Source organism: Ailuropoda melanoleuca, chromosome 5, assembly GCF_002007445.2.
Source record: "Ailuropoda melanoleuca isolate Jingjing chromosome 5, ASM200744v2, whole genome shotgun sequence".
NCBI classification, from domain to species: Eukaryota; Metazoa; Chordata; class Mammalia; order Carnivora; family Ursidae; genus Ailuropoda; species Ailuropoda melanoleuca.
Window position 1 is genome coordinate 44451596 of NC_048222.1, and position 12878 is coordinate 44464473.

The following is a 12878-nucleotide window of genomic DNA, read 5'->3' on the forward strand; positions in this document are numbered from 1 at the left end:
GGGTGACTTAACAAAGACATGTATTTTCTCACAGTTCTGGAGACCAGAAGCCCGAGGTCAAAGTGTCGGCAGGGTTGGTTTCTTCTGAGGGCTGTGAGGGAAGGGTTTGTGCCAGGGCTCTCTCCTTGGCTTGGAGAAGATGCTTCCTCACATCGTCTTCCCTGTATGCATAGCTCTGTGTCCACAATCCCCCTTGTAATAATAACACAGGTGATCCTGGATTAGGGCCCACCCAAATGACTTCACTTCAACCCGATTACCGCTGTAAGGATCCTGTTTCTAAATAAGGTCATATTCTGAGGTGTTGGGGGTTAAAACTTTACCATATAAATGTGTGGAGGGGCACAGTTCAACCCAGAACAGTGCTTATGATAAAGAAAAAATGCTCCTACATCATAATCTCACTATGCAAGTATTAGGCCCACGCACTGAACACAGCCCCAGCACATGCAGAAAAAGATGGTCGACCAAATGTTCATCTCTGGGTGGTAGATGTAAGTTGATTTTTATGAGTGTGCTTTCTTGTAGTTTCACATTTTTTACCTTGGTTATATATTACCTGCATCATCCAGTAAATATTCTGGTAAATAAGCATTTATCAGAAGAAAGAGTAAAGGTGGTAGCCTCAGACTGCCAGTCCTAACTCTGCCATGTTGCAGCTCCGTGCCTTTGGGGAATGTGCTGAACCTCTCTGTGCCTCGGTCTCCTCATGTGGAAATTGGGAATGGTAAGTTGTATCTCACTGGGTTGTATGAGGATCTTGTAAGTTAATATATGTGAAGTACTTGCCGCAGACATGACAAAAACATTAGCTGTTCATTTGTTGCAGTGCTATTTCTTAGCTCCCAAGCATGCTGCTTTAGACAGACAAGTGCACATTGTATGATACCATAATGATGGTTGGTTAGCCCGCAGCAAGCCCTTCCTATGGGCCAGCTACTATTCTAGGCCTTTTAGGTGGACTTCTGCATTTAAATCTCACCAACACCCCGACACAGGTACTAGTTTGATTCCTCTCTTGCAAGTGGGGAAACTGAGGCACAAAAACTAATACGGGGCAGAGAAGGATTTGAACAGGCAATCTCGTTCTTAACCATTTTGCTACCACCCCCGAATACATGCAGAAAGGACCATAGCAGGGCTGGGATGCTGGGCGTTTACCAGGGGCATTACCATCACGGCCCCGCTATGTGGGAAGAAAAGATAGCATACTTAGAAAGCACTTCAGGCTGGGGTACCCCTGTTCGAGCAGGTGGCGTTTCTTGGCAGGGCCCAGAAGTGCAGATCCATAGCCTGGAATCAGTTCACTTCAAATGCATTCTTCCACCTTGATTTTCCTTTTACAATGACATTGACATTTGTGTGTCCAGTCTCGTGTCTCCCATCTATTACACTTTCCAAAGGAGCTCATGACTCAAGAGAATGAGACTCAGGGGGTTTTAAAAGCCTACCCAAATCACAGAGAGGAAGGGACAGAGCCAAGACCAGAATGGAAGTCAAGACACCTGACTCCTGGCCCACAGCTACTCTTTCACGGGGTCCTACCCCCACCCGAGGGACATGCCATCTGCTCAGGCAGGTGTGGGCCTGGAGGGATTCCCTGGGAAGGAAGAGCCCCCACACGTCCACGGAGCCTCTCCCCTGGTCTCCCTCTCTGCCTGTGTGTGCTCAGAGCACAGGGTCCCCAGCTGGGCACTTGCTTGGCAGACAATACAGTGCCTGGCACACGTTTCCCCAGGTGGACAGGCTGCAGAGACCTGAAGACGGCTTGGATTTTAAGCCTTCCTAAAGCAGCAGAGCACGTTTCCCAACGGACTTACATGCGGAGCCCCAGTACAAATGGCAGATGCAAGCAGCCCTTTCGTGCCTGCCCGTGGAGGGAAACCTTGGACTCCAAGAAAATTCAGTGTGAGAACCGCCCATTGAGTCCAAATCCCCCATCTTGTAGCTGGGGAGGCGGAATCTCAGAGAGGGTGTCAGAGCCAGGGTCAGGAAGACTGGTCCTCTGACTCGGAGTCCCTGCTCTTGTCAGTGCGATATTTGTTTGCTCTTTTCAGTATTTGTTAGATGACTACATAAACCTTCCTGGAAAGTCTTCCATGATTTTCCCCATTCTGACCAAACTTCCTGCCCCTTGAGAGGCTTACTGATTCCTGGATCAGTTCCAAGCACATGGCAGGCACCCTGTCAGCAGTAGTCACTTCTGTCTCTCCCATCCCCAGGGCCTGTGTGTGTATCAGCCCCACCAGCACCCCACCAGGAGCTAAACTTGATGGCAAGACTGGAAGGGTGCTATAAACCTGCATCGTGGGGCACCAGAGCGGCAGGCGCTCGGGAAACAGACGAAGACAGTACTAACCACCACACACAGGGACAGCTCTGGCAGACTTGCCATTCGCAAGGCAAGGCTCTGTGTAAGTACTTCATTGCTCAGGACTTACTTGGTGGCAAGCAACAGAAACTCACCTGAGACGGACTGAAGTGCTCAGGTCAGCATCTGGATAGAAATTTCATTTAAAAAATGTCCTTCCAGGTTCACAGGGAGTGCGTGGGGTGGAGGCGGAAGCAGCCTTGGGAGAGCATCCGCTGCTCAGGAAATCGTGGTTACGAGGGGTCCCTTAAAGGCAAGGACGGCTGCATCCCTCCTGGTCGCTGTATGAAGCAGGCATGAAACTCAGCTGGCGAGCACAGTGCCGGGGCTCAGGGGGAAGTTTGGACACATCTAAGTGTGTCTACACTCCTTTCCTTAGACTCCCTGGGCTTCAGTGAAGATCTGACGGACCCAGACTGGTGAGGCCTCTGGTTGCTTGGGGGAGGCTGGCCACGCGGGTGTTCTCTGTGTGCTCAGCCCAGTTTCTTCTCTCAAAGTACAGAAGGAGCACAGGGTTAATGTAAACTGTTCTCACATCAACCCAGAATTCGCATTGACTAAGATATTTGGGGCGAGGGGATGCAGGGGTGGAGGATGGAGTTCTTCTGTCTTGGTTTTTCTAAGTACAAAAATCTCATGCTTTTGGATCAAGAGCGCCTGTCCTGGAGTCAGGCAAATCTGGGCCATGTCTCCCCCTTTGCTTGCACCTCAGTCACTTTATCTACAAAATGGGGACAGCACCACCCACGTCGTGGAATTTTCTAGAGTAGCAAACGAGATAGCCTATGTGATGTGGTCGAATGGTGGCTGGCACAGTGGTGATGAAGAGAGATTTTCTGCTTTCATCTTATGTACTAAAGAGTCCATTTTCACACCATACAAACTCCATCTGTGGGAATTGAGGACCTGTCACTAAAGAAACGGCCGACGTTACAGACGTAATTAAGAAAAACAAATATGCCAAAATCCAAATTTGCAAAGCACATTATTCTCTTTGCAGAAGAATTCTCCTGTTTACAAAAAAAACCCCAAACCAACCAAACAAAAAACCTTACCCCCCCGCCCACAGAAATTCCCTTTAAATGATGTTAAGTCATGTAATGATTTTTTTTTTTTTAATCCAGTCTTTACAGGAACAACCTGGGGATAAAGCAGAGAATTAGTGACAACCTGGGTGAGTCCAGCTCAGAACTGCTCCAGGGTGTAATCCTCATGATGGGAGCAGGAATTTGTTTCTTAATAAGAGTTAATCATCAGCCTTAGAGATTAAAAAAAAAAAAAAACAACCCTTGGAGATTTTACCATAAATGTTGCAACATTCTGATCCTCCGGCCACAGGAAAACGCCATAAAGGGAAGTGTTGGCAGGATGACAGGAGGGTAATGGCAGGAGAAACCAGCCTCACTGGAGACCACTGCCTTTCTCTCTCTCTCTCTCTCTCTCTCTCTCTCTCGATCAAAACTGTGGATTAACTGTGTGGCCCGAGCCGGCCGGGGGACCTCCTGGGCCTCGATGTCTGTGTGTCTGTCAACGGGGCCAGCGAGAATGCACGCGGCAGACAACAGGCCTGCAGCAGGTCTTGCTCTGAGCTGCCAGCTTCCTTTCCCGGGGTAGTCACAGTGGATCTGGTCACCTCCCCGCTTACCTTCCCCGTTCTCTCAGAGAAATATGGGTTACTGATTTGGACATAAACAGTCTTCCAAGCTGGCGGCCCAGGCTCAAGTCTCACCCTTAGCTGACTGGGGAAGTGGCTTTGCTTTGAAGGTCCCCAGGCTCCGTGGGCACCAGGGTGGGGGGCGCTGTGGCCACCAGAGGCACAATGGGCAGTTTTCAGACCACGAGGAGTGGGACGTGGTTCTGGTGGCCACTCAGCCTTGGCTGCAGGTCAGACTCAGAGAGGACGCCTTGAACAAATATAGGACCCACCGTGGACACACTGAATACACATCCTTGGGATGCTGTCACGCCGCCCTGCCCAAGGCCAGGCCATCGTCGTGGAACTTTGTGGACATGGAACACAGATGGCTTTTGTGGCCCCTGCCCAGGGCAGCCCCAGCTACCTTCGGTTTCCAGCAATAGCAGACCTGCCGTAAGCCACATTCTTTTCACGTATCAGGGCCTTTTCATTTTATTTAGCCTCACAAACACTCCTGGGTGCTCGGCAAGGCAGTACATGAGAGGGAGGTATTTCGTGAAAGAATGTCATCACCGAGGACACTGAGGCTCAGAGGGGTGAGGACGCTTGCCTGAGCTCACACAGCTGGAAGGTGAGGAGTGCAGGATGCGGGGGCAGTTCTCTCCACTCCCAGGCCACCACATCTGGGTCGGCAATCTCTGGCCCTCGGGCCAAACTCGGGCTGCTGCTTATTCTAATACAGCCAGGAAGCCAAGAAGAGCTTTTACCCCTTAAAAAAGTTGAAGAAGAAAAAAAGGTTCTAAACAACAAAAATAAAAATAAAAACAAAGAATATACAACCACAGAGGCTGTATGTGGCCTGCTCAGCCTACAGTGCCTGCCGTCTGGGGGAGAAGTTCGCCAAACCCTGGTGAAGACTGTGACAGAGGTCTCCTTCTGGGCTCGCGCCAGGATGGTTGGTGAAATGACTCAGGGTCACTGCATCTCTTTGCAAAGCTTCATTGTCAAAAGCACCCTCACAACAGTTCTGACTCCTTCACATGACTCAGGGCTCCAGAGTCTTTGCCATACTTGTTTTGCTGGCTCGGTCTGCAGGTGGCACATACTCACTGGAGGCACCTGTGCATCGGAGAGAGCTCAGCGCCGAGCGACGTATCCCGCCATATTAGAAGTTTGCCATCAAGGACTTCTGGTGATAGTGGCCGGTTCGCCTTCAATCAGAAGCCAGAAGAATAAAGCACCCAGTCCTGCTGTATTCACTCTTATGAGTTCCTGCCCAAATTCCGTGAGGTTGAGGAGAGAATACTGTTATCCTAATTAAAAAAAAAAAATCTTTACAGATGATGAAACTATGGCTCAGGGTATAGAGATTTGCACAGGCGTGCAAAATGGTGGGGCCACAATTTGAACCCGGTGGTCTCCTAACCCTAAACACCAAGCTTTACAACATCGTGTTACAACAGCTCTGGGGGTCATCAGCTCACTGCCCTGTGTTTAGACACAGTATCCAAAACTTGGAGTTGGGCAAAAGAATGACTACCTGGGGTACAATCTAAGAGAGCCATTTGAGGCTCATTTTGTTCTCTAGGGGTACATTCCTTTATTTTGACCTTCTATTTACTAGCAATTGGGACACTGTCTTATGTGAAATTGGAGGAGACCAACAGTCATGCCCATGATTCTTATCTCATAGAAGTGCCATGGTTTTGTCAGGTAGAATAGATCACAACCCAAAGGCTATACTTTTGTTGCCTTATAGGGTAATCAATCTTGTAAGCAATTTGGCAATCTTATCCCAGCATTCTTTCAGTAATGCTTAAGGGTTTCTTGTATTTTTTGAATGAACCTTGCCATTCTATTGGTTCCTTCATTAATAAGTTAAATAAATCTGTGACACATGTTCGCCACATATTTATAGGAGTCCTGTTTTTTGACTTTGTTGCAAATTATATTTAGACACCCTCATCATGGTTACAAATGGGACTTCCAAGATTGGACCCACCCAGCTGCAGTGGTCTCCCTGGGAGTCTGAAGAGTCTTCTGTCTGTGGATGTCTATTGAGAGGTAGTCCACAGCGGTGGAAAAGATCTGAATGACACATCTAGGTTTGGCTCTTGGTTATTCCATGTGAAGACTGTGGAGAACTGCATGACTTCTCTCACTCTCAGTTTCATCATCCATAAAATGGAGATAATACTCCTATTTTTTAAAAATGAAAAATGAGTAATGAATAACAATAGAGCACAGTGTTTGAGGGTACATTTCTGAGCCAGGCAACCTGGACTCACTTCTTGAAGCTGCTCTTCTTTAGCTGTGTGAACTTGGAGGAAGTATTTGACTTTATTGTGCCTCAACTTCCCCATCTCTAAAATGGGGTTAGTATCTACCCTGTAGGTTTGCAGTGAGGACAATGTGAGGCAATATAAAGTTCTTAGACCTGTGACAGGCATACTGCCAGCACTTAATGAGTGTTAGCTCTGATGAAGAAAATGTACTTATAAAGTGCCTAGAAGAGGTCCTCGTATATAATTAATGCTCAAAATTGGCAGCTGTCAAACATCAGGGATGTCCGCCATCCAGACCCGGTTGGAGTCATGGCGGAAGATGGATGGCCTGTTCCCTCATGAAAATAAAGACATTCCCTGAAGTCAAGAAATGTGCCCAAGGTCACCCAGCCAGAACTCGAACCCAGGTCTCATGACTCCCAGCCCGGATTTGGTCCCCTGCACATAGCTAAGGAGCTAGACACTGAAGGTGAAGTACACTGATCTGTGCCCTGCAATGGCTCGGCCTCCTCCCTGCCCTGGCCTCCCCTGTAGCGGCTAGTTACTCTCCTCCCCAGGGAGATGTCTTCCCCTGCTGCTACCCCTACTTCTGTTTCATTTTGTCTTCTATTGGGGCGCCTGGGGGGTGGGGTAGGGGTTGGGGGAAGCAGGTGAAGGATTGTGCCATGCAGTCCTAGGAGCTGAAGAAGAGGGAGCACTGTCCTACTCCTCCCCCCTACCTCCCACTCCCTCGGTCGGTCCTCAGCTCCATGCTAGTGCCTCCAGACAAAATAGTGAAGGATTTCCTTGCCAAGTGATGAACAGAAAAAAACAAACCTACACCATACTGCATACCCTGCATACCAGACATTTCTCAGATGGTTTGCTTTGTAGGTGATTGGCCAGACCAGACTCCTGAGCTTACCAATGGCAGATGTCTATCTGAGAGAGCAGGGATGGAGACTGGTGGTGGGCAGGGGGTGGGGTGGGGAGACCTGTGTTGCAGTTGTTCTCCCACAGTCTAGAAACAGGACTCAGACCTCTGCAACACATTTGTCTGTTATATTTTCCGCTCCCATCAAGCAAGCCATAAACCAAAATCCGGGCATTACCAACATCATACTCTAGAAGTGTGTCATGGGTTATGAGTCATTCAAATATTTACTGAAGACCTACTATGAGTCTGGCACCATGTTGGGCTCACAGAAGAGCACTCGAGTTAATTCTTGAAAGGGGAAGAAATGGGGGTTTTCTTTGGCCACATTTCAAGATTGCTTTTATGTTAGTGTGACGGAAAAGGGGAGCAAAATTTTGCTGAGCACCTATTATATGGCTAAATGCTTGGGGGCCTTTTCTGCCGTGACTGCTGTCTGGGGTCAGCTACAGGGTGTGGGCAGGTCTAACTCAGCTGTTTAGACGTGACAGGAATGGATTGGTTGGGGATAGGGAATTCTGGAAGAATTAGAGTTAGATACGCCAACAGTGTCACCAAAGACATAGATGCTTCGTCTTCACTGTCCATCCTGGGGCTGGGCTCCACCCTGGGCCTGGCTCTGCTGTGGTCAGCAGAGCCTCTTTGACAACTCATGTGGGAGAGAGAGGCTCGTGCCTTCAGCAGACATTTCCTTCCAGCTTCTTGGCCAGATCCGGGTACACTCATCCAGAACCCATCACCAACCAGGGGAATGGTGTCCTTGGACCAGTCAGGCCCAACCCTGACTAGGGTCAACTGCCCCCAAATGCTGCTGCAGCTCCATAAGGGGAAAGCAGATGCCAGGGAGCGCAGTACAATGTCCTGTGTACACCCCCATAGGCTGGGAAGCGGAATGACTTGCTCAAAACCAGGTCTCTCTGAAGTCCAGAATATCCATGTTTGTTCTTTTCACTTCACTGTGCTGGTTTCTGAGGCGAAACAAGGGAAGGAAGGATTGGCGAGTGGAATTTCAGGTGCCCTTTTGAGGCAATGGAGCTGCAGGAGGAAACTCTGAGTTTATTTAAGAACCTCCCCCCACCCTCTTCCCCAGCCTTTCCCTTTTCTTCCAGATGGTCTTCACATTCCACTGGGATTTGGGCCATAGGCACCATTTCACAGGTATCGGCTCCAAGCGTCTGAGGTCCTTTCAGTACCTCATCAACAACCCCTTCTGGCTGGAGCCCATATTCTGATTTTGCCGAACTGTGGCGAGTGTTACCGGGAGCTTTCAGGATATCTACCGTCAGCTTGTTTCTTTTCTTTCTTTCTTTCTTTCTTTTTTTTTTTTTTATTATATTATGTTAGTCACCATACAGTGCATCCCTGGTTTCTGATGTAAAGCTTGATGATTCATTAGTTGCATATAACACCCAGTGCACCATGCAATACGTGCCCTCCTTACTACCCATCACCGGTCTATCCCATTCCCCCACCCCCCTCCCCTCTGAGGCCCTCAGTTTGTTTCTAGGAGTCCATAGTCTCTCACGGATCATTCTGCGCAGCTCTGTTAGGAGGGGAATCCTAGGAAAGCAATTTGCAGAGATGCTGAGTGAGCAATTGTGTTGCTCTGTGGCGTGGGGGGGGGGCATGGGAAACGGAGGGGAAAGAAGGGGGCAGCTGTGGGGTGTAGGAACTGTTTGGGAACAAACCTACCTTCCTTCCTTTTTTCTTTTTCTTTTGTCTTTTCCTTTCTTTCTCTTTCCCTTTCTTTCTTCTTTCTTTCTTTCTTTTTCTTTCTTTCTTCTTTTTCTTTCTTTCTCTTTCTTTCTTTCTCTTTTTCTTTCTTTCTTTCTTTCTTTCTTTCTTTTCTTTCTTTCTTTCTTCTTTCTTTCTTTCTTTCTTTCCCCCTCTCTCTCTTTTCTCTTCTTTTCTTGGTCCCGTTTGAGTTCAAATCAGCCAGAGTCCAAAACAGCTGATCTCCAGGTCATAAACCCTAGTACAAACTACACGGTCTAAGGTTTATCACCCAGGCCATCAGTCTTTATGACATATCTCATACGTCCACAGCTCGTTTTAGGAGCTGGGGCAGCTCCATATGACACGGTGTGATCTCTGCCTGTGACCTAGATGAGGATGTCGCACAGACGAAGCCTTCCCTGGGAACGTTACACGGGTGCGCTACGTGCATGAAGGGGGCAGGGGAAACGGTCGTTCCAACAGGACTTTAGAGCAGGGCTTCCCCAGCGTCGTCGCTGCCTGGAACATTTGTCTCTCACAGTGTCCTAGGGGAAAAGGGCTTAAGATAAGGCCAGAAAACTTGCAGGAACATCATCTGGCATATGCTCCTTCAGAGATGTCATTGTACACGAGGGTCTGACTGGCCCTGAGACACCTCACAGAGACTTCTTAAGGGACCCACTTGCTGAATACTGGATTTCTTAATGTATTTGCTTGAGAAGCGCCCCTCCTGCCTCAAGGAGAACACGAACGCTCGGTTAGTGTCCCATGGAACCACACTGCCCTCTTTGGTCAAAACCGGCCAGGACACATAACCAACCAAGGCCCTGTGGTGCAAAGGGCCTTCCTCCCAGTAACCTGGGAACAGCCTATGAGGGTGAGGGGCAGAAGTGTGCCACTGAGGCCTCTGCCTCTAACTACCCTCCAATGTCAGCCCTCTGCATGGTCCCCCCTCTCCAGCTCTCTCCCTCGCCTGCCTGCTTAGGCCCCTTAATGTTCGGCCTGCTACTCCCTTGGGCCCCAGAGTGACGGTCTCCCAGAGCCCAGCCCCAGTGGCTGCACCCTTCCCGAGGCCCTGCGCCCTCCCAGCCTTCCGCCCAAGGGCCAGCACCTCCCTGGGAGCAGACTGCTTTCTCCAGGAAGGTCTGACCCTTGGGGACAGAAGGACTGTGGCTTTTCTTCTCTTCCCACCTTCCCTCGGGCCCAGAGCCCATCTGTCTCTCCCTTCCTGCTCCCCCTGCATGCCCTGCACTATCAGGGTGCTGAGAACACAGTCAGAACCGCTTCTCACTCTGGGTGCCCCGAGACCCAGGCTGCTCACCCTCTGGTGAGCCAGAAAACCCGTCTTCAACATTCGGTTCTGGGCTTAACAGAATCAAACTTCTCTTTCTAAATATAAGACCTAGAGCAGAGAGAGGCCCAAGCAGGCAGGAAGCTCTTCATGTGGCTGCAAGTGCTGGGGGGGGGGGTGTTCCTGCTCCTCGCAGGTGCCAGCCCCACAGGGCATTTCCGCCCCCACCTCCAGGCCAGCCAACATGGGGGTGGGGGTGCTGGGGCGGGAGCTCTTCCTCTGGGGGGGTTCAATTAGCAAAACTGCCACAATCACACCCTGTCCAGGGCCGAGAAGGTTCAAGTGAAAACCCACAGTTGCCTTGCTCTGTAGCATGAGTCACTCTTGAGCCCTGGGGTTTTAGATTCAGGAGAGTGCTGTGGTTTGAGAGAAAAAGACCCCAGACCAGGATTTTGGAGATGCCAGGTAGAAATGAAGCCAAGGCCGGCTCTCGGTAACCTGCATGTTACAGAACAAGCCCTTGGTCAGGCGCTCATCCAGTGACCCCTGGGATGCCCCCCACCCCCACACCCTTGAGGACTTGCCGTCCTCTCCTGCAGTACCCACCACCCTCATCCTCCTTGTCCCTGTTGCCCAGCAGCCCCTGTAGCACTTCCCAGGCTCTGCCACGTGCCCCTGCAGTTCCCTCTGCTCTCCAGGTCCTTCTCCCTACCTCTGCCTGCCTAACTCTAGCCAACTTGTCAGGCTCAGATATGGGTCTCTGATAGACCCATATACTGTGGGTTAAAAACATGGGCTCTGGAAACAACCTGGAGCTTGAGTCACCGCTCTGCCACTCACTAGCTGCGTGATCTTAACACAGTGGATGGGAGATCCCAGTTGTGGCTAGCTGTGTGGCCTTGGCTAAGTTACCTAACCTCTCTGTGCCTCAGCTTTGTCATCTCTAAAATAATAAAAGAGTGCCTATGTGTCACGCTTTTCGTGGATGTGGCAGGGATTCCATGGGGTAACAAAGGTCAGCTCCTGGCACGTGGTTAAGTGTACCAGAAAGCAGTAGCTCTCCAGAGAGGACACATCCGCTCCCCGGTAAACAAAGGCTGCCCTGACTCCCTGCGGCAGTCCCTCCTGCAGTGGCGTCTCCCACTGCAGAAGCTCGGCTCACATCCTCTTCCCTTGCTCTGAACTTTTCTGGCACAGTCGCCTGGGCCCTGATCCACTCTGAGTTGCTGACTTCCGTCAGCACATCTCCACACGTTGATGGTGAGTTCTCAGGGGTCAGAATCTCTCTTCTGGTCTTCCTGCAGAGCAATTCATCTGCTAACAAGTCCAAGGTAGCCTGACACAGGGCCCTCGTGCTGTGCTCCTGACCACCCTCCTCTCTGCGCCGTACTCCCCACACCCTGACCGCACTGACTTCCTCCCTGTTCCCCGAAGCAATCCACCCTGCATGCACAAGGCCTCTGCACAGGGTGGCCGCTAAAGCCCGAAATGCCTGCTCTCGCCTCTTCTCTGTCGGGAAAACTCCTCTACTCCTGTTCGTTAGCAGTTAGGCCAAACCCCCTTTTCAGGAAGGTCTGTCCCAAACCCAGAGCTTTACCCTCTTTGCTCAGGCCCTGGCTCAAGTATTTGCGACCCTCTCCAAAGTCCCCAGTGTCCTGCATGAGGTGGGTGACGGGTACTCAGGCCTTTGACTGTAGGTCAGTCTGATTGAGCTGTATAGAGGATGGGAATTCCTGAAGACAGCTTCCAACCCCTCACCTGCCACTCCCATGCCTTGCTGTATCTGTGTGCTCAGCCCCAGCACACCCGGGAGGCGGTAGCTACGCTCGCTCCCCACACTCCCTCCTGGACCGCACTTCAGGCTTCTCACCTTCGCGTTGGCCATCATCAGTTCCATCCCACTTTTGTCTAGTCAAAGATAGAAAAAAAAAAATCACCCATTTGCTTAGAGATCCTACATCTCCATTTTAAGAGGGAAAATAATCCTTAGCTGTGACACATCCCAGGGACACTCTCCGTTGCCCTGGTGATTCTTTGACATCACCCTCTTGCAGATTAGAAATGCCTGGAACTTTTCTGAGTCTGGCTTCCCCCAAACAAGGACCCCGGACAGTCTGCACCCCCTCCCTCCAGGAAGGAGAAAGTGCAATCCCCGCAGGTGGCATCCCTGCCTTGGCTGTCAGAGGTGAAGCTGGTCTGCCGGGGTCCCCATCAGGGCTGGAGAGCAGCATTATACCTACCCTGTATTTAGCTGCGCAACTTCCAGCGAGGTAACACCTGTGGTCAGCGAGCCCCAGGCGGCTCATCCAGGAGGACTACTTCTTTCCGAGGAAAATGATGCATCTTCCTACTTCCGGCCTATTTCTCAGAATTTTCTCTGGAGTCAGCAAAGCTATATGGAGCACAAGGTCCCTGCGGCTTTGCCTCTGTCACACGCACACACAGACACTTCCTCTAATACATGTCAGGTAAGTGTGGGGTTGTACTCAAGGTGGCACGTCCCTCCCACGACAGGAACACATTCTGCTCCCCCTCCCCCACCTCCCTCCCCTTTCCCATGAGACTCTCACACAGGTGCGTTCCTTTAAAAGTTTATTTCAGTGAATTAAAAAAAAATAATTTATGCAACCAGATCAATAAAGACATTATGACATGGGGCAGAGCTT

At 50.4% G+C, this 12878-nt stretch overlaps 1 long non-coding RNA gene across 5 annotated transcripts; it reads right to left on the bottom strand.

Moving 5' to 3' along the window:
- Window positions 1–3475: 3475 nt before the first annotated feature.
- LOC105242087 lies at window positions 3476–12674 on the bottom strand. 5 transcript variants are annotated; one of them, XR_004625602.1, is made up of 4 exons: window positions 12453–12674; window positions 11971–12120; window positions 6010–6206; window positions 3476–5320 (listed from the first exon to the last, which is right to left on the bottom strand). It is a non-coding gene; the product is annotated as an uncharacterized LOC105242087 (long non-coding RNA). The 5 variants fall into 5 exon arrangements; XR_861122.3 differs by having other exon boundaries at window positions 3476–6206; window positions 12083–12120; XR_004625600.1 differs by having other exon boundaries at window positions 3476–6206.
- Window positions 12675–12878: the final 204 nt, after the last annotated feature.